The sequence below is a fragment of the Sinohyriopsis cumingii genome, chromosome 7 (assembly GCF_028554795.1).
Source record: "Sinohyriopsis cumingii isolate HCF-2022 chromosome 7, ASM2855479v2, whole genome shotgun sequence".
Classification (NCBI taxonomy): domain Eukaryota; kingdom Metazoa; phylum Mollusca; class Bivalvia; order Unionida; family Unionidae; genus Sinohyriopsis; species Sinohyriopsis cumingii.
Window position 1 is genome coordinate 7,841,528 of NC_142967.1, and position 23,530 is coordinate 7,865,057.

General features: G+C 34.8%; 1 protein-coding gene and 1 long non-coding RNA gene across 2 annotated transcripts in view; one reads left to right on the forward strand and one right to left on the reverse strand.

The window, feature by feature from the left end:
- Positions 1-23,530, reverse strand: part of LOC149794699 (uncharacterized) — a 265,989-nt gene that overhangs the window by 207,241 nt on the left and 35,218 nt on the right. The window lies entirely within an intron of this gene.
- LOC149794701 (uncharacterized) lies at positions 227-21,835 on the forward strand. Its single transcript, XR_016422181.1, has 3 exons — positions 227-1,195; positions 10,330-10,404; positions 21,109-21,835. It is a non-coding gene; the product is annotated as an uncharacterized LOC149794701 (long non-coding RNA).

Here is a 23,530-nt window from a genome sequence, read left to right on the forward strand (position 1 = left end):
GACTGAAAAATGTTAAGCCCTACAATTATTGTATATTGAATCACCCTATATTTTAGAAAATTCCCACCTTTTTTCCAAATGGCAGCAGGAATTTTTTCCTAAATTTTCAGTTCTATAACAGACCTCGATACTGACTTTGGACAGTACTAAATATTACAATTAACTGATGCAGCCTTACCAAACTATTCCATTTTGAGATGGTCCCTCTTGCAACACAGCCCAGGTATCTACTACTTACATGGACCAACCTGTCAAGGTGGCCTGCATACCTCATGTCTCAATCATTCAATCTTTGTATGCAGAGGTCTAATTGCCAATACAAGGCAGAATGAAGGATAATAAGTGCAGAACTGAAGTCCTAAGTGTTTTTCACAGTTCATATTGTACAAGCTGATGATGAATTGATAGAAATTACAATAATGTAAATCTAGAAAATTATGGCAAACAGAAAATAAGTGCAAATGGCTCCAACATACCTTTGTAATAAAATTAAGCCAAAAAAAAGGTATGAACAATTAAAACAAAGTAAAACTGATACAAATTTACTCATTACATGATAGTCACACATACCTTACAAGTATGTAGTTAGCACAAGAATTTTATCTATCTGCATTCCTTGGTTTTTTCCTTCTAGCTCCCTTTCCTGTTTTAAAACTAACAAGATTACAATTGATGCTGAAATCTGGATAATACAGCCAAATATTAAAACTTACAAAATAATTTCATCATGATACATTTCATTGTTAATAAGCATACACAAAAGTAAGTGCACAAGGCCTCCATTAATTTATGTCAATTTTTAAAAAGGCATATAATGTTTGTTTTCCAGGATTTCCAGTATCATGTTTACAAAAGGCACTGAACTCATGAAAAAATAGATTGAACTAAATAATTATGTGCGTGCACCTCAAATTATAAATGTCACAGTGCCCTGACTCAGAATTAAATTAAAAATGAAACTAAAAAAACATGCAACTAAAAGAAGTGTCACTTGAAAAAACTTGTTTCATTGCCTTATTAAACAATGCTTTTAACAACGGGAAATAGATCCATATATAAGTACCCATACAGAGGCAAAGAGAGGAGAAAAGTTATGGTTGATGACCTGAAAAGAAGCTGGATAGAGGAATATGTCAACTCTAACCTATCACCGATGTTGAATTCAGAAGGACTGACAAGCAACCTGGTTATGCAGGTATACTAGGCAATTGAGTTCAATTGTTCACTTGATTTCATGATGAATTTTGTCTCTTTTAAAGTATAAACAGCCCTAATTGCATTACAAATTTGGTAATTTTATTTCTAAGAGAAAGTGTATCATTCAAATGTCATGTTCAATTTCATATTGTTTATACAATGTATAACAGATTAAATTGTAACCTTTTACATACAGGGGCTTTCTTCGACTTTATATATCTGCTCAGATCTCTGTTATTCCATCCATTAATTTCATATTTTATTATTTACTCGATCGGGGCAATAACAATGTGGTTGATCATCCTTTAGATAATGATAACAACACCATCATGTAACATCCATGCTGATGAAATTATCCACTGAGGAGGAGAAGCAATAAAAATAATTTTAAGATTGCAGTGGTGAGGGTTATCACGGATTTCAGACTGGCACCCTCTTTATTTATGACCAACTAGACATCGTAAAAAGACTTATTGTGAAAAACTTTTTCAATATCTCCTTTTCTAACTGATTATGTGCAAGATAAATTTAAAAACTACAATTTTCAAGCAAAATGTTATGGACACTCCAAAGCTTTATCCAATCCGCAAAAAAGAATGTCATGATTGAATGCCATCATTGGTCACTCAGTTTAGCAAGGAAGCAAAACTATATAAATCTGAAATCATGCAGAGTGTGTCTGTGTGATTTGGATTTTTAACGAAACTTCAACAATTTCTGCAGTGAGATATTTTATACTGATGTCTAGCACTGGGGCATCATGGCATCATGCCACAATCATGTAGCATCATGTCCAACTCAGTCACATTATTCTGACACCTGGCCAACCAGCCCTAACACTAACCTCTAAATGCTGAGCGTCAAACAAAGCAGCTGCAAGTACCATTTTTATAAGTCTTTGGTATTGGTATGACTTGGCCGAGGCTCGAGCCTGCAACCTTCCGCATCCCAGGTGGATGTTCTAACCACTTAGACCATTGGATCAGTACAAAATCATGGAGAGATCCTCATAACAACATAATAATTTATCATATTAGTTTTCATCATGTACAAATGCAATATTGAATATTCATATCATAAGTGATAGGTTCCAAAATGGGATAATTATTTCCAGCTGTCTGACCTTGCAAGAAAAGGACATGTTGACTTAATTCGTAATACAAGTTGTAAAAAGATAGTATAAAAGAATTTCGAATAGTTTCCTGAATTTTATAAATCAGTTTGGTGTCTGAATATTACATTTCATATTCATATGAAATATTGGCAGCAAAATGTCTAAATCAATCAGTGTTTATTTTATGACTTTTCAATACTACTCATTCATGAGAGCCAGACATAATTGTTTCTGTTCAAGTCCATTGTACTTAATCAGCATTCAAGTTTAACTAACACTTTATGATACTGGATCAGGATTCTTTCATGAAAGAAAAAGAAGTGAGTTGTCACATGGAATCAGTAGACTAGAAAACATCCTGTAAATGGCATATTGTGATGCATGACGTAACATGTACCCCATTTGTCCCCAGTTCATGGAATGATAAAGTGCAAGCATCTTTAACATCACATTTCCTATTTTAAAAATGTGATTGGAACTTACTTATCTTTAACAATAAAAAAAATGAAGATTTTTTTTATAACTATGATTGTATTAATGTATATAATGATGTACCAACTAATTAACTAACTGTATTAGACAGTGTAATGAGACAATAGATGAATATAAAAAAACATCAAATGGGAAATAAAAATTCTTTCATGGATATAACAAAGGATACAAAAAATTTAATTATGCAAATTGAGACCAAAACTTAATACAAGGATGTAACAAATTCTGTCAGTTTAAATCTTTCAATCTGATAATTTATTCATTTGGAGAGTTCTCGAATATCAGAGTCAAAGCCAAAATGGTGTCTTCATTATCAGTCACATCTTCTGAATATTTTCAATGATATTGTGAAAAATGTAGAACAAAAATCCCACTGGCATGTTGAAATAAGTCAGTACCAATGAGGAACAAGCTCCATTCATAGGATATAAAGTACCCCAATCTATATTTCAAAACCAAGTAATATCGACAACTTATGATAACTTGTCTGAAATTAACGTTTTTTAAATCAAACTCTGTACCAGAGAAAAACAAAATGAATGAAAATTAAAATTCCAAATAATAACATGAAATGAAAGTAGCAACCTGATTTCTTTCAAATGCACCACATTTAATCTATCTTGACATCAAATAGTGATTGGTACAATCAGTGATATTTTTCTTTGCAGTGTAGGTACTTTGCCAAAGATAAAAATCATAACTTCACATTAATGGGAAAGGGAAACTGCAGGTTTTTTTTATGTACCTGCATCTAGTAGTGTTGTACAGTACATCAACACAAGAATGGCTATTTAGTACCACCAAAGGTAAAGTTGTCAAATGCACAAAAATGTAGGAACATTAACCCTTCTAACCAAATGTAAACTGTAAGTAAAACAATTTTTTAAAATGAATTCTGTAAAATGTGCATAAAATAATGGATTATGGTAAAACCCTTACAGAAATAACTTTAATGATGATATATGGGAGTTATCACACGAAGAAAATTAAGAGCATCCATTTATAGGCAGAGGTCTGGGGGTCCTACCTGTAACAACATAACACCAGGGAAGACATGGGTTCCTGGGTATTTCCGACTCTGCTCGTTTGTCCTATTTTCGTCTTCTTGTAATTGTCAAGTACTATCTAATGTCGGACCTCAGAATGGGACTAATCTGATACATAGATGGTGATGCCACTGACCATTCATCATCAAATTATTTTATCACTGGCAAACTCCATATTTCAAAATTAAGCTTATAATTAATTAATTTTGCCTTTATTAACATGAAAAAATACAGATCACTTTTCATTTCTAACTCAAAAGAAGCCTTTCAAATTTGTTCTCCTTTGATAATAACACCAATGTATATTGTCGAAGATTTTGAGATGGCCCCTTGCCCTCTTGTCATTTATGATAAATCACCAACCCAAAAAAGTAGTCCCAATGAAGTCCATTTCAAAATTGCAAAAACAGATGCATGTTCCACACCTAGCTTTATAATAGATGTACTGTATATACAAACAAAGAACAAACAAAAAACAACCAGTTTGGAGGAAATGTGGCTGGAAGATTAAATTTACAAATTATCAACTTTTATTCTTTGCAGCAATACATCTGGTGTGCAGTGCTTACTATATGCACTGTCATGTAACCAACAGGACACAGCATTTCCCTCCCACTCTGAGGATCCCAGATATGTCTGGATTTTTCTTGGGTGGTTGGGAATGGATCACTAGGTGTGCAGTGCTTACTTACTATGCGCTGATCTGTAAATAACAGGACATCACCCTCAGGATGCAGGAATATCTGGATTTTTTGTTGGATGATTAGGAATGGGGCCAAGCCCATCACTGTGGGGGTGTGGGTGTTAAAGAAGAAAAAAGGATCAAATGGGCATAACATTTTCTGAGTAAACTGTTACAAATACGAATGAAGTAGATTGTTTTTATCAGCTTTTTACATGCAGATTGGTACTGGAGTCTACTTTTAGACCATGGGGATCAACTATAATATCCCTGCAAGTAGATACTAAACAGCTGTATATGAACATTATTTTTGTTGTTGTAGGCTTAATGTCATTTTTCAGCAAAGTGTAACCGGTGGAGGAAGAATCTTGAACAACCCTGGTAAGACTTAACTAACTCACAAGAAGCTACTGGCAAGCTTTCTTACATATCCACACTGGCCAAGCATGAGACTCTAAACCATGTGGACAAAGACTAGAAAGCAGTGATCAGTAAAACTGAGTGCTTTAGATGAATTGGCTACCCGGATCACCTGGATATGAACAGAACAGTTAATCTGGGGAAAAAAGCATAGAATTGGAGACTTCTGACAGATGCCTGCAAGCACAGTATTTTATTCACAAATATATAAAAAAAACTACTGAAAATTGTCGACATAAAATTACTAAGCGATTTTCCTTTTAAGTCTGCCATTTGACCAACTTTCAGACCACAAGTTTTCTTTTGAAACTGCACATTTTTGCACTGAGTTGCAAGTTATAATGTTTATGAACTTAAACAGACAAAATGTATCAAGGAAAGAAAAATCGTGCAATTGAATATTACTGCATGAATATGATTTGTTCCTACCTTGGAAATAAATTGTATCATTTAAAACAAAATGACATTTTCTAATGGTATTTTCAAGTCAAAGTTATCTATGCTTAGTATTCAAAGCATCTTCAAGTGTATTCTTACCAGGTCTCTGTGCCATATCTGACCTAATTATTGAGATATTACTAGTATAAGGCATTATACTTACAAAAATCAAAAATGATGTTTATTATGTAAAAGGAGTAAACCAACTTGTCAATATAATCTGACGTTATTCATAAAATATTTTCCGGTACCCAAGTCATAAAAATCTGGTTGCAATAGAAATTTTTTTAAAAAATCAGCTGAGTGGGGAACCAATAAAACAAAGTATTGAAGTTTTTATAGAAGAGTAACAAGATTCATTCAAAGGGACTGACACTCCAATGGCCAAAATGAATATCCAGGAATCCAAGACATATCTGTTTTGTTTTAACTGTAAGGTGTTACAACCCATCCCTATTATTCTTGAATTATCTATGTTGATACAACCATCCATTCATGAGTAACAGTGATAGCAAAATTTTCAAGATGGTGACAATAATGGCCATAATGGATGTTATTAATAAATGTTCAAAATATGAGTTTGATTTTTAGCAGTTCATAGATCTTTTGGACAAAATTGTCAACTCACTGGGTGGCTGAGTGGTCTGTCTAAGGTGTCAAAACTGTCAACTCACTGGGTGGCTGAGTGGTCTGTCTAAGGTGTCAAAACTGTCAACTCACTGGGTGGCTGAGTGGTCTGTCTAAGGTGTCAAAACTGTCAACTCAATGGGTGGCTGAGTGGTCTGTCGAAGGTGCAGGCCTTTACATATCACTCACATACTACATTTGTCCATGTGGGTTTGACAGTAGCCAGTTTGATAAATATCATATCCACTGTCCTATATGAAGATCTAACAGCAATAGCCTTAGGGGTCATGTTCTGGTGACCTTTGAATTAGCCAACATAAATGTAGCTTTCAGAAATTTAAAAGCTAATCAAATCATTCGGCACACACTTATGCTCTTCAATCATGCTGTCTCAGAGGTGCAAGACTTCATTTGACTGGCTGATAAAATTACATCATCATCAGCATTTATCTGAGTGATGGTCAGATTGTGTTGTATGACGTAATTTGTATTTTTAACGTAGCTTTAACAATTTTTCAGTGATATCACTATGTGGCAGTTTATAGTGATGTGTAGCACTGGGGCATCATGCCACAGACATGTAGCATGATGTCACACCCAGTCACATTATCCTGACACCAAGCCAACCAGTCGTAAGACTAACCTCTTAATGCTGTGCGCCCAGCGAGGCAGCTGTTAGTACCATTTTTAAAAGTCTTTGGTATGGCTCAGCCAGGGATCGGCGTCATGAGATATAACAAAGGTTTTGCACCCCTTGAGCCATTGAAAATGCCCTCATGTGGCCCTCAGGGTGGTTTGAGTTAGAGACCCCTGGTCTAAAGTGTCAAGGCCAACAACAAAAATAACTTGGTCCTGCTAACAAGATACGGAGATAAGTACTAATTTTTTTAATAAAAATTTCATACAGTTCATGTTATTCTATGCCATGGTTTTGAGTCTAAAGTTAGAACTTAGGATGTGAAAAACTGGGAACAGTCAGTGCACATCACTTTCTTGGGAGGTGGTAAATATGCTAAAAATGAAGTGTTAAGATCATTCAAATAAGCTGGTCCATGCAGTTATGTTTCATCTCTAGACCAGTTATATACCTGTTACAAGTGCATGATTTGATTTGTTGAACGGCTGTTGATAAGATATCTACTCAACAGTAACCTGTATAATTTGTCCTTTGGTTTATGAAAGTCAAATTGCAGATACACGCAAGTTTGATAATAAACAGATTGTATAATGTAAAGTTAGACAGAGAAAATCAGTTTTTCCTAACCCATATCAATTTAAAACACAACCTGCTGAGAAAATACTATTTACTCTTAACCTAATATCCATGTCATACAACTGGAAAAAGACTTACAAGAATTGATGTTGTTTTGACACTGCCTAATCTTTGAACAGTAATCAATGTGTATTGCCACTGACACAAAGGGTTTAACTGAATTTTACCAAAATAATTTGGTTATTGGTGGCACAGAAATAATGTTAATTATGCAATACCTATCCACTGCTATTGTGCAAATTTAAATTTTTGTGTCAAAAAAAACTCATCTAATTGATTATAATTTGATGGCGCGATCAAAAGTCAATCCATTCAAGCTTAAGTTTAAGCGTTTCCGACTTCCTCTAATTATTATATTTCTCGAAGATAATCTCAAAACAATCTAACCTTGACTCGATTATGCACGCCTAAGCTCTGCCTAGTTCATGTTCACTTTTACATAGATGCAATATTATTGGCCAATAAGATGCAAACAGCAATCACTGTCAGTAAAGTCAATCTGTGATGGAGATTATGCCAGATGCACAAGAATGGTAATTAAGAGTGTCGATCTGGCCCAAATCTGCCTGCATCATAAAAACACAGGCTGGAATTTCCAGGTGTCTGTAAAGAGTCACATTTAAATACAAGTGTCAAAACTAGAGGGTACATGCCTACTGAGAACCCTGCAGCATGGTAAACTAAAAGGTCCTTAAAGAACCAAACAAAGTATCTGATACTGGCATCACCCCACTGCATGTAAGTAGTATACGGAAAGGATCCAGTGACAGAAGAAGGAAGACCACAATATAGAAGAACTAACAACATCTGAATTTTTTTCTCATCACAGATTCAATACAAACCCAATAACAGGGTATCCTTGGAAAAGATGACTGTTCTGGACAGGGACATGTGAAGTACACAAGTGGCCTGCGTCTTACTGACAACTCACCTCCCCATGGAGGATTTATTCACATCAAATGGACATACTGATCTCCATATCCAATGATAAGCATGCCATTTGTCTATTTCTAATGATAAGCAAGCCATTTCTCTGTTTAAAACATTTCCCTATTTCTAATGATAAGCATGCTACTTCTCCACTTTTTGAAAAGTGCCTGCAGATCAGGGTTTTTATTGTTTTGTTCTACTGATTACTCCTAACAAACTGCACAGACCCAGATCTTCTTGTGCATTATGCAATGACAGATCTGAATCTGTGCAGTTTGCAGTTGGACTGGACTTATAAGTGGGTATATACGACATCCAATTGTTTTATAACTAGCACTGAGATATTTGTGTCTTGTAAGACAACTTATTGTTTGGGAATCATAATAGGTGAGGGTGGAGATACAACTTTTACAAATATAGTCTAATTTGTAGCATGTCATGTTTTAACTTGGTCAAAATTTTATGATCACTGACTGATTTTACAAAACCAATCAAATGATTTACTGTACCATTAATTGATCTCTTGAATACTTATCGGTTTGGGGCCCAGGGTGGCAGAGTGGTCTAAGGTACTTGCCAGATCACTGACGTGCATGAGTTCAAGTCTCATTTTCAGCTAATGTAGGTATTCTCTCATGGGTCAGAGGTTCTTCCAAGGTTTTTTTCCCCCAGGTTCTTCCTCTACCAGTTATACTGACCACCATGTATAAGCTACTTTGTGCTCAAAAACAACATTAAACCTACAACAACCACTTTTCAGCTATATCATTAAAAAAATCATCTTTGCTAGGCAAGTTTCCAATATGATAAACATATCTATACCTTGGCAGACTGAACAGACATTTTAGTGCTTTGTCCTAGTGACATCTATTGGATTTCATGAGTTGCCTCTCTTAGGATGTAATGCCATCATAACAATAGTGTGTAACAGTCGTGCATTGTACATCAGCCAAAAATGGCAGAGGCAATTGACTTAAAAAGGTTACTGTGTAAGTTTAACGTAAAAAGTATGACTATGTACTACAGGGAAGCCATTACAGGTGTATTTGACTGAAAGATATTTGTACAAACACGGACCAGCAGTGGAAAATTACTTATTTATCAGTCCATTCAAGTTGTGTGCTCCCTTCTCTGGATCATGTAGGAACAGTGTTCAAACTTGAACAACTTGCCACCACATCAAATGAAAGCCACAGATCCAAAGCACAGAAGTATATGCTCAATACACCAAGGTGTAGACAGGGTTGTCATATTGGAACTTCAGCTAGTGAAGATGAAGAAACATGTGAAAGGTATTCAGTTCTGCTGTATCCATAGTCCACTTTATGAGCATACTACTATCACAAATTAAAAGAAATACACATAGCAAACCATCCCCAGAATTTAAAGATTATTTTTTTGTTACAATACGGCTCCAATTTTCTTGTAGTTTTTAAGGTTACTATAAACCTCGATGTCTAAATGAACAATTATCCATCTGTGAAAAATAACAATAAGGCCTCTTTCACCATCTCAGGACTGATGAATTTAAGTAATAATGAAAACGTAAATTTTCTGTTAAACCAAACAAGAATAATATCAATGGTATATGCCAACCTTGTGTTGAAAGAGCTCTATGTAGGCACAATTAGGGTATGACTCTGACTCTGGTGATCATTGACCTTGACCAATGTATAATTCAGCTAAATTTACCGTGAGAAACCATTTACCAATAGATTTAACATAAATACGACCTTTGACTTCTTGACATAAGTGCAAGCCATTCACAAAATTTTGTCATGAAAATTACCAGAGGAACAAAAATTAGAGCTTTAGACCAAAAAATGACAGGTCTCTTCTTTACCTTACATGCAAGCCCTCCACAAAATTTTGTCAAGGTATTTGGTTTAAAACTAAAGTTATGCTAAATTCAGAACAGTGATCTTTGACCCCACAATCAATATGCTTTTTTCTTATTGAAAGTGTTAGCCATCCATAAACTTTGGTGAAAAACAATAACTTTCATTTTTCACTTTTCTGCCATGACCGTGGTATTCTGACCACAACATAGACGTCTTCTTTACTCAATTTTCATGTCATCCAGAAACTATTTTTATTCTCTAATTTGCAGAGACCTTGCTCTTTTACTATAAAATTGTAAGGCTCCTTACCACAAAGTGCAAGCCATCCTCAAAATTTGATCCAGGTAAGCGATCTTGAGCTAATGTTATTATTTGGAAACCAGCTCTCATGTTTCAATCACAGAGATCTTGATTTTGGACCTATTTATCCTAAAATCAAACGGTCTCACCTTTACTACATGTGCAAAACATCCACAAAAAAGTCCTAAAAATAGATGAATTAATACAGAGCTGAGTGTCAACAGCCATGTTGTATTGCACCATGCATCACCAAAATTGCCTAAATAAGTTAAGTATCACAATAGTATCGCGTTCATAAATAAACAGAAGCATACAAGTGAATCCATGTTTCAAAACCGAACACTGTATGTGCTCAAATCCCAGAATAAAAAAATACTAATTGATTTCCTTTTGCCCTTCTTTAAAATCTTCGCTAAATATTTATTAGACACAGGTGCACTAAAATAATAGATACAGGTACACTAAAATAGTTAAAAATAATGAAAACATTTATTATTGTATTCTGCGAAATGGATGAACCAGGAGTGCAATGACAAGCGAGGAGATAGCCCCTATCTTAGGTACACAGCTAATTTATCTTGTTTATTGCGAGTTTACTCTCTGTGACAATTACTTGACATTATCAGTTGTTGACATGGACCCACTTTGCACAATAATAAAAACATCACTCAAGGTCTGGAAACAAAATACTAGGTGCCATTTTCCAGCTGAAATATACATGTGTATTTGGTAACTAAAAATCCAAAGGCCTGGTTCATAGAACACCTGCCATCTCCTGTTTCGTGGTTTGATGCATACAGGCAGAGTTGCCGGTTTGTCCTACAACATAAGACCTATTACATCACATTTTTGTTTTGGTGTGGCACCAGAACATAAATAACATATGATGTGTCTTACTTTAAAGGATTTTACTTGTGGGTAAAATGGGATAGTTAAAGGATGTAGACAAGTCAATGGAAGGAAGGCTCTAGCTCTTTTAAAGAAAAAGGAGTTCACATAACTTGAGTATGATTTGCAATTTTAGGGGAGGCAGATTATCAATACATAACTCGGGTGGGACAAATATTTACCAAACTAATCAAATGGTACATGGAGAATAATTTTTAAAAAAATACTTTCAAGTATTAATAAATGCTGTCTTGTGAAAGACTAAAATTCTTTGAATCTACAAGGAATGTGTGCAGCAATTAATCAGATAACAGTGGATAGACAAACAAGAGTTTTTTTAACTTCTTGTTACCCCCCCCCCCCCCCCGTTTTATTCAAGGTTATTTTATACTGAATTAGTATTGTTTACTCTCATCGACCAGTCTTTGACAGTCCTCTGAATGTATCTCTGGATGTAGTACAGGTTTATTAGCTGCTTGAAAAGTAAAAACAATGCTGAGACTGAAAAAAGTTTTAACAAAACTCAAGATCCAATGGAGCCTCGAAAAATGGTGTTAAACCCTACAACAACAAAAACAACTATCCAACAGTAACTTTCAGTTTTAGTCTTTTTTGCCAAGGACGAAATGCACACAATCAATCCAAAAAGGTCGATATTATTCCAGATGTTAGGTGTGTAAAATGCACACAATCACCCCAAACACATTCTTAAGTGCCTGCAAATGGATTTCTTTGAGACTGAATGATAAAAATTTAGTAATAGAAAAACTCTAAGCAGAAATCTCTTATGGCATTACTTCATTTTAAGGGGTGTGTGTTTATTTCCTTCATTAAAAGACATGGAAAGACAAGAAAATGTATAATCTTGGATAGTTCAAATAATTTAGTTTATGTTTACTTCTATTATCATTCTTTACTGATGGTCCGAGTCTGTATTATGATATTCCATTGAGTAAATACTGTGATTCACTTATGCATCACTGATATATCAAACCAGCTCTAGTGTAAAATTATCCTTATATAAAAGGATGCAAACTGTTGATAATGCAGTCACCCAGAAAGAAAAGGTTTCCTTTTATCGGAGTCCACCCACTGTGGTAAATTTTTGAAAAAATTGTACTCGAGTCATTGAAATTTTGTAGTAAAAAATATCAAAGATGTCAATGTTTTATAAACAAATCATATTTACAGTAACTAAACTTTAACAGTAACCACCTCCCTGGATGTAGCACATAGTATATCCCTAACATGCATATGAACCTCCCGAGTGGGAGAACAATGCTTCCCTCTATCCTAAATGTGTAGGGGTGTGTGTGTGTGTGTGTGTGTGCGATTAGGATTTTTAATGTAGCTTTAACAATTTTTCTATCCAATATAACAAAACTATTCTGACTCTGAAAAAAATGATGCAAAATCTTATGGTCCATCAGTATACTACATCCATAATGCAGTTTATTAGTATTGTATATACCTGCACATAAGTCAAATTGAACTCAAACTGCAAAGATCCAGATCTGCTGTTGCATAATGCCCAATTGGCATATCAGGGTCTATGCTGTTGCATAATGCCCATGGCATATTAGGGTCTATGCTGTTGCTTAATGCCCATGGTATATCAGGGTCTATGCTGTTGCATAATGCCCATGGCATATCAGGGTCTATGCTGTTGCATAATGCCCATGGTATATCAGGGTCTATGCTGTTGCATAATGCCCATGGCATATCAGGGTCTATGCTGTTGCATAATGCCCATCGCATATCAGGGTCTATGCTGTTGCATAATGCCCATGGCATATCAGGGTCTATGCTGTTGCATAATGCCCATGGTATATCAGGGTCTATGCTGTTGCATAATGCCCATGGTATATCAGGGTCTATGCTGTTGCATAATGCCCATGGCATATCAGGGTCTATGCTGTTGCATAATGCCCATGGCATATCAGGGTCTATGCTGTTTGCATAATGCCCATGGCATATCATGGTCTATGCTGTTTGCAGTTGGACCAAACTTCTACCTGAGCATATACTGAGCTACTTGACCCTTGCATGCTACATGTGTAACCTTTTTTTTCTCTTTTTCTTTTGAATGTAACAAACCAATCTGGGGACCTAGTGGTTAGAGCATCCGCCTCGAATGCGGGAGGTCATGGGTTTGATCCCCGGCTGAGTCATATCAAAGACTTATAAAAATGGTACTAACAGCTGCCTCGCTTGATGCCCAGCATTAAGAGGTTAGTCTTAGGTCTGGTTGGCCTGGTGTCAGGATAATGTGCCTGGGTGGGACATCATGCTACATGTCTGCGGCATGATGCCCCAGTGCTAGACATCACTATAAACTGTCATACTGCAGACATCATCGCGATATGACTGAAAAATTGTTACAGCTCCATTAAAAATCCAAATCACACAGACACACACTTGAATGTAACATCATTTATCAAGACAACATAAATCTAGACAATCATTGTCAACCCCTCACATGGTCATACTCTAGTCCTTCATCTTCAAGCTCATCAGCATTATTATTTGTATGCTGGATAATTATGTAATAATTTTTGTTTAAACGAGTCATTTCTGTTGAACATTTTGAAAGTAGAATGGAAAGCGAGGACCTTAAAGTTTTAGATCTCATTGTTACAAGATCAATGGAAAGCGAGGACCTTAAAGTTATAGATCCCATTGTTACAAGATCAATGGAAAGTGAGGACCTTAAAGTTACAGATCCCATTGTTACAAGATCAATGGAAAGCGAGGACCTTAAAGTTATAGATCCCACTGTTACAAGATCAATGGAAAGCGAGGACCTTAAAGTTATAGATCCCATTGTTACAAGATCAATGGAAAGCGAGGACCTTAAAGTTACAGATCCCATTGTTACAAGATCAATGGAAAGTGAGGACCTTAAAGTTACAGATCCCATTGTTACAAGATCAATGGAAAGCAAGGACCTTAAAGTTACAGATCCCATTGTTACAAGATCAATGGAAAGCGAGGACCTTAAAGTTATAGATCCCACTGTTACAAGATCAATGGAAAGCGAGGACCTTAAAGTTACAGATCCCATTGTTACAAGATCAATGGAAAGCGAGGACCTTAAAGTTATAGATCCCATTGTTACAAGATCAATGCTCTAGAAGAGCAGTGTATTTACTAATTCTATGCAGACAAATTAGTTTGAAATGCATGACAATTTTAATGCAGTAAAAATATTATGCAAAACAAATTTATGCACTTGGTCCAAAACATTTCAGCATATATTATTGCTCATTCCATAAGCACAGCACGTTTAATTATGACATTCTTAATCAATATAAACTATATTATCATTTAGTACTAGTTCATGTTTGAAATAATAGTACTTGATCACTTTGAGAACAATCACTCAAACAGAACCATTTAATCAAATGCACCTTGAATTTATCTTGAACATGAAGTTGTTTGACACATTCATAAAGCTATTTTTAATGTTGTCATGATTAATATTCAGTCTTTAACTGCAAGTTAATATTCTTTTTGTGTTCACAAAATACACCATCAAATTTCTGAGTAAGTTCCCAGACAGGAAGTAAAATACCCAATATATTTAACCCTTATCTGCATGATGGTAAAACCGAGGTTGTATTTAAAGAATCTCTGGAATGTCTGACATGAAAATTTGACTGCTTCCTGATAAATTTCGACTGCAGAGGGAAAACAACCATGAAAATGCTCAACTCTTTAACAGTCCAACCAAAATATAACTTGAAATGTTATATTCCTTTATTTTCTGAGACAAATTTATACAGTGCTATAATGAGATAGTTTTGCAGAATGTATGCCAACAAAATATTGCAATCTGATGTTTTCAATAGTGTTTTACATAATGGCATGCATGCAATTTCAATGCATATTTTATTAGCTTAATTATTTTGAAAATGGTGCTCTCTTCTCTCATTGTAATCATTGTGTTTGCTTTTCGTCTCTTCACAACTTCATGTTTTCTTTTACTGTCCATGTAAAATAGTCAGTTTTGCCAGTAAATAATGGCTTGATAACATGAACAATTTTCATTTAATCTCTCTCTCTCTCTCACACACACACACACACACACACACATTAAATCTAAAGCTATTTGACCAGAGACCGGATGCAGCATCTGACATCATTACCCAATACCTCACTTATGAACACCTGTCCATGCATGCAATAGAGCCTAAACACTAAACTCTGCCTGTATGTGGGGCACAGGAAAGACAAATGAGAAAGTCACCAGCATACGTGAAATTTTAAAGTCCTTGATGCCTCAGAATTCTCCATACAGAATCAAGAGCAAATTGGTCATGCAGTTATTTATTAGCAACCAAAAACAGACGAGTCCCGATCTGAAGTAAAATATCCCAATAAAAAATGTTTAAATCTCCTGATTTAACTTTTTAGGCTGTCTCATGTATCTAACTTGTGTACACAGCTGTTGTAAACAGTCACAAAAGCGAATCCTGATTTAACTTTTAGGCTGTCTCATGTTATCTAACTTGTGAACACAAGTACAGTTGTAAACAGTCACAAAAGCAAATCCTGATTTAACTCTTTTAGGCTGTCTCATGTTTCTAACTTGTGTACACAGGCTACACTTGTAAACAGTAAAAAAAGCAAATCCTGCCATGCATAAAACTGCCCATCAACAGTGAAGTCAGCTCCCCGCCCTTTCTGACTCAATTAAGGTAAATTCTGACTCAATTAAGGCAAAGTACTATCTTGAGACAATCCCTAATTCATTATCGGCTACCAGATGTATACAATCTCACCAGAGTGCAACATGTCTCTCGTTCTCTCTCTCACTCTCTCTGGAAAGGTATTGATTCCTGTGGTTCTAGTTATGCTACACGCTTTCTCAGAGTTTGAACTTTCACATGTTGTGATATGTACAGTACTGAATAAAATTATATTTGGCTTCAAACCTATGTCTACCAAGAGGGGTCAAAAGTTATGTTTCCCAGACCATTCACAAATAAACTGTAGCAGTGTGTTAAAAATATTTTTTTCTCTGCAAAAACACTCATGTTGTTTCTAAAATGAAAACTTCAAAATATTATACTGACGATGTTTGCCCATGTTTCCTGTACACATGTGGAAAGTGTGGCAAAATAGCTGAGCATCTTTAAGTCCTAGTAAACATTTCAGTCTAAAAAGAAAATTTTATTGACCCAAGACAGGCTTTTAAAACAAATTATGGGCACAAATAAAATCAACAATATCAACAATCATTTTCTTACATCAAACAGTTACTTCCAATTTCAAAAGTTGCCAATACAAGTTCTATAGCAATAACATTTAATTAAGAATCAGTGGATAATAATTTAAAAAAAGCAATGCAGAACTCGTAACATGCAATTTCTGCCATTATTGTTTGATTTTTATACAGCGTAGAACACTAAAACATTTGTGGTACTGTACTGTACTGTGCTATAATATCTTAACAAGTAGATCACATCTAACAATATCTACAGACAACTTTTTGTATCAATTTTTTTAAAAATTTGACACCCATATATGACTAATTATAAACCTTCTCTTATCCATTCTTCAAAATGACACCATAACAATATGCTAGGAAAATTGCAGTGTACTGCAATTCATGGCACAGGATTAGGGCTACTGTATATACCTGCTTATAAGTTTAACTGCAAACAATATAAATTTTGATCTGACGTAGCTTAATGCACCTGCAGATCAGGGTCGATGTTGTTTGTTCCGCTGATTAATCCAAACAAACTGCACAGACCCAATTCTTTATTTAGTGAGATGTCTCAAAATAATGTCCAAAATGATTGTTTTTATCTCTGAAACAGAAAATGTACATAGCATATTTACAAACCAGAAATGTTAAAAACTGAATGTTTCTATAGTGTTCTTCAATATTATAAGGATGCAAAATTTTGTTGAGGTAATTGTGCTGTATAGTCTGTCGGGGTCAGCGTGACATGCAAAAATTAAGTTTGACGTAAGCGATAGACTCCCCACAAATTGTTAACTGCGAGGGAGAAATCTGTTCTGCTTTGGGAATTAATTGAATTTTAATTAGGACTTGCTTGATTAACAGTCAGAACTAGATAGAATGCAGTGTTAACACAAATGAGAAGTCAGTCAAAACTAGATAGAGTACAGTGTTAATACAAATGACAAGAGTCAGTCAAAACTAGTTAGAGTGCAGTCTTAACACAAATGACAAGAGTCAGTCAGAACTAGAGTGCAGTGTTAACACAAATGACAAGAGTGTGATGAACCAGGGAAAATTTTAGGAAGCTTGGGGCCATTTGAAACAAATCACAAAATGATATTTTCCAGAATAATTATTAATAAAGGGGGACTAGAGATGATTATTTTGATTTCTATGGTTGTGATAAGAATTTTGGCAGTTAAGGTAGTAATCCTGACTGGCTAAGCTAAACAAGAACAGAATTCTGGGGTTTAAGTTAATTTCTCTCACAATATTATTCAGTCCAAGATTTTCTGCTTATGGGGAAAGTCTGCAGGGCTCCAAAACCAGGAGAGAGTACCCTTTTTTAAAAAAAAATCATCAAAGGAGCAAGGTCTGGAAATTCGTGACACCCATAACCAGAGAAGAGACAGAAGAAATTCTCTGATGATAAGTGAACAAGGGCTTGAATAAAGCACAAAGTTAGTCTCAATTACATAAAATGTGTTCACTGATGTCAGTTTATAATTATTGGTGAATTCATTCATTTTTAAATGTATATTTCAATTTTTCCTTGAGTTCAGAAATAATCATGTATGTGATTTGATGCATGTACTGTAAGACTATCATGCAATATTTTGTTATCAGCTTGGATTTACTTGTTTGTATACTTAGAGTACCACGATCAGAGCACACCTCCCCGGTGCTCTACCCAACACTGGCTATCCATTCGATCCAGAATTAAACACAAATTTTTTTCTTTGTGCTACGCCTCACTGATGGACTCTAGTCCAACATACCTATCCGACCTCACCCATTGTGTACATACCAGCAAGATACTTACGCTCCTCTTCTGACAATCGTATACTCATTATTCCCATTATGAAAACAAAGTCATATGGACAGCGTTCTTTTGCATACCAGGGCACAGCAACGTGGAATGAATTGCCCACTGAACTTAGACACAAAGATACAGTGATCACATTCAAGAGTGCTCTCAAAACTCACTTATTTCAACTGCAAGAACAAACTTAAAGACCTAATAATGTTTCCTACCTTAAATATTCTCAGCATGTTTTTTATGTTTTCTAATTTCATGGTGTCTGTGTTTGTAATCATATCATTATATATGTTTTTTATCTTATAGGTGTTGTCCAATGTTGTAAAGCTCTTAGAGCTTCTAAAGATTAGGCGCTATACAAAGTCCTCATTATTATTATTATTATTATTATTATTGTATGTAATAGAAATCATGTAGCACAAGACTTCATGTATTTCTTCTGATACAAATTGTGTGGATATGTAAGTCATCTGTCTTACATGATTTGTATTAATTATGCCTCTGATAAATTTTTCCTATGTCTGGAAATATGTCAATGAATTGCTAATTATCAAAGTAACATAGGACAAGGAGTGAAGTCCATTAATTCATGTGTAATTAAGTTGTGAATTCTCTACAGCTGAGAACTGAGTGCCATTTGCCAAATGGCATTGCTCAGCTGGCAATCCATAGCCACAGCAGGATGTGATGGTTTATCTATAGAGGTTAAATTATGTCACTGTCTAAGCTGAAATGTGAAATCAGCTAGACAGGACATAAATTCATGTTAATAGGGTTCTGAGTGTGTATTTAGTGTGAAATGACCACATCTAATACAGTTTAATATCGACAGAGGATATCTGATGCAGAAAAAGTGGGAATATTGTTCAAAGAAAAAACTTGACACATATTTAGTTTGGGTACTATATTCTGATTTTAAATGAAGTAGCTCCATGTAATACTGCACAGTGGGAAAAGAGCACAGTCTGCAACCATGAGGCTAAAGACAGAGAAGGAAAGAAATATGGAAATGCTGGCCTATCAGCAGCAGTGACGAAATCTGTTCTATCAATATAAATGAGTGGATAGCTGAATTTCGCATAGGTTTTCTAACTCTATTTCTGAGCATTTCATGTTAGATTTCCATTCAATTATGTAACTGATTAAATTGTTACATTTTTCATAAGGGGGCTGATGTTATTCTATCCTATTTCTCTGCTCAGATCTTTATTATTCCATCCCTTAATTTCATATTTTATTTTATTGTTTACTTGATCTAGGCAATAACACCGTGGTCAATCAAACTCCTAAATGATGATATCCAAAAATCTTAAGGAGGGGGAGATCACACATCTTCACCACCTCCTGACAAATACCATCAAATTAAAAGCTGCAATGTCTCTATTTTATGCTTTGTATTTCTATCTGAAATTCAAAAAATCCCTTTTAATTCCATAAAATTGGGTCCTTCACCAATTTTTAGTGACAAGAATGCATTCTGCATTATGGCATATCAGAACACAATGATGTCCAAATTACCTGATTAGCAAAGTTGTTTATTTTCACACACATATGCTACTTTCATATATTTGCATCCATACCAAATCAATACTGAAAGAAAATCATGTTACTTTCATATATTTGAATAACTATCAAATCTTGAAAACAATCATACCTTGAAACAATCATTTTGTGGTCAAGTCTTGTGCGAGGGGGCAAATTTCTGGTGATCTAACAAGAATACATTAGTTGAGACCAGAGAACCATTAATTAGATTTATGGAGACAGGCGCGTATCATATAGCCATACTACCATGTCCGGTAATGTCTTTTCGAGGGAGAATTTTGTTCCTAATTAAGCATTTGTTTATACAGCAGCCAGACAGACTATTAGGGACACGGTAAACTTTATTTTCATGGTAAAACTGTCACAATTGACAAATCACAGAAACTCTCTTACTCAAACTACCAGGTCAAGCTGACCCCAACTTTGGTGCCTCTGGAAAAGGCAGCAGAGATATTTGATTCTGATTGGTTACGTTAAATAAGGGGGCATGTTTCCCACACAAAATTTTCTAGGTTTTAAAATCGCCACATCGGAAATTTTAATCAGTCTAAGCTTTTCTGCGAGAAAAACCAGAGTAGGCTCCGGGGATTTGCAAGAAATTCCTCATAAAAGAACTGTTGTCCAAAGAGGACTGTTGTCGAAACAAACCGACGAACTAATTTGCCGATTAGAGGGAGGAACATTGAAAGCAAAGGTAGTGTGACAATTCCATGTAATTTGTTGATGCCATATATAATGTTTTGCTGAATTTATTTACTTGTATTGCATGAATGTTTTTTTCTACATTCGTATAATAATTTGCTTTATGAAGTAAAACTGTGTTGAGTTTATGCATAGGAAGTTGTACATTAATCTTCTTTAGATAAGTTTGACGAATTGTTTGAATTTGTCGTCCTGTTTGCATAAGAGTTAGGTTCTAATAATTTAATGCATTACATTAGTTAATATGATTACAAGAATCCGTGTGAATTCACCGAATTTATAAGATTTCACGTATGATTAAGAGTAAGTGTGTATCGACTGAAATGATGTAGTAATTGATGTAATGTATCCCATTTATTCGCTGTGTAAATTGAGGCTGGCTCAGAACCCCAGGCCTCGTGTGGTGTTAATGTGTGATGTCAATGCGTAAAGAATTAGCCATTTGACTAACTAGGGTCGTTATAGGACATGTGGAGTCGATTGATAGCCTTAGCATCTGTCTAACACTGATAGTAAAATCTGATAATGAGGGAGAATAATGCAAAATCCCCTAATAACAGGAAATTTAGGTTGTCTCTATTTATATTTATTTAAAAGGGAGAAAACAGCTCCTGGGACGTATGATGTGACATTACCCCGAGATGTATACTGAGACGTATAGAGGCAAGTGCAGTGAGCGGTATAATCCTGGGATGCAATCCTGCGACATATTAATTTCTGAAACGTATTCTGAGAGAGACAGATGGTGGAAAGTATCATCCTGTGATCCAAGGATCTGAACAGCTACAGTGGAAGCAGAACAAACTGGGGATGAGCAGGTTATGCAATCGTACAAGACATTTATTTCGATTGTTCACTCAATCCTATGATGAACTAAATCTATCAATAAACAGATTGGCTATTTTACTTAAATCTATTTGCCTCTTCTTTGTAATTCAGAGAAAGTTTTATTTCTAAAAGCAGAGTATATTCCTGATGTAATGAATTTTCACAGTTGTTTTATGTAATTGATTAAATTGTTTGTTTACATGTATGGGGGCTCGTGTTGGTTTGTTCTATCTATCTGCTCAGATCTCTATCTATTTCACCTGTAAGTTTCACCACTTATATTTATATTTACTCAAACCGGGCAATAACATAAAATTAAGCGGGACACCCAGCAAAAGTCACCACCAGAAAACAAAACCCCCACCTTTACATCTTGTCATTACTAACATAAAAAGCCTGTCTGCTGCCAATAAATTTATGTTCATTTGCTTTCCACCATTCTATAAGACCATTTACATATCTGAAAAATGAGAAAGGCTAAAGTGATTGATAAATTCTGCTAAAATAATTGGCCAGAAACTTGCTAAAAATCCAGTGTTACTCAGTATTATTTCAATAGTACTGAATCCACGCACGATTTATAACAATATGAGATTCAGGAGAAAGCTTGTTGAAAACTGTGTCCCCTATTACAGAGATATTTTTTTAATAATTGTTTACCGACTTAAAGTAGATAGGTCATGTACAAATATAAATATATATCATCATTTCATATAATAAGCAACAAATAATGGCATATACATTTGTGGATGTGACCTGTGCATTAACTGAAAAAATCTTTTGATAATTTTATGAAGGTCTGCCTATTGTTGAAAACATGATTTAGGTGTGAATTGTTATTTAAGCTACTGCCTTTGGTTTTCAATTGCATATGCCGAACTACTCAATATTTGTGACTAGGTTGGGAAGTGCAGTGTGAAAAAAGAAATGTGCCAATTTCAGCTAATTCCAAATATGTCCAAATAAATATCATATATAAGTACAGATAAATGTTATGCAAAAGCTACAATTACAATGCCTGATATAATCACATTATGGCAAGAGACAGAAAAAGCATATGTAATTGCATGTCATATTATTGAAATTTAGTCACAAATGTCTTCCACATTTTGATGACCAGACCAATCTCCCTCTCAAGGACACTGTTTGGCACTCTACCATATATACTCGCTTATAAGCTGAATAATTTAGGAAAAAATAAAGGCCTGGAAGAAGGGGCGTTGGCTTATACATGGGCCAATGTGTAAACTTGACAGTTTTTAGGTCTTTTTGTTCACTAATGTAATGACTGTAATTCTTGGGACATGAAACTATATTTTTTTCCATGTCTTAAGACATAGTCAGGTAAAAATGTAACTTTCGGTGACCCAACAATTATTAAACTGTAATAAAGTACTATGATTGATTTTGTTATTATTTTGCATGTGCATATTTTCTGATTTCTCCAACACGAAGTTAAATAAAGGTAAATACAGACTTCATAATTTGCTGGCCGTTTGAGTTTACAAGGGAGATCATGCTGAACTATAATGTACAGTATTTAAACAGTGCAAAGTGTGCATAGTGTCACTTAAATCCTTACTTATTCCCAAACATAGATGCAGATTTTGCTTTATTCATTGTTTCGGCCAAATTGCATTCTTCCAGATAACATTTCAGCTAGTCCTTAATAGTTTTTTCATTTATGTTGAATCACGCACTCACGAGTTACTCATTTTCAATGATATATGCGATCCTACAAATTGAGGTAATATTTTTAAAAAGGTATGCACATTTATTTGTACAAGGCATATATCTATCATAATTTACATGTTCACGAAGAGAGGTAATAGTAACGGCTAAAATTCTCATATAGATCAACTATCCCTGAAACTAGCTTGTGATAAGCAGGAATTTTGACCGGTAACTATACCAGTTTAACATTGGTATATACAGTATAAAGATGCCAGGTGTTCACTAAAGTAAGTTTCTTTCTTGGAAATGGAGCTATAGCATATAGCATTCGTAGTGATCATTCTTGGGATTGAAATTAATTGTGGACAATTTTTTTGTTGTGCTTTATTTTTTTGTTCCCATTTATTTTTTTATTTTTTTATTATTGTAGAGGTTATAAAAAAAATCATTAATTTACGTGAATAATGTTTAAACTTAACATTCTATTTAGTGAAGAAGCGAATTCTTTGTACTAATT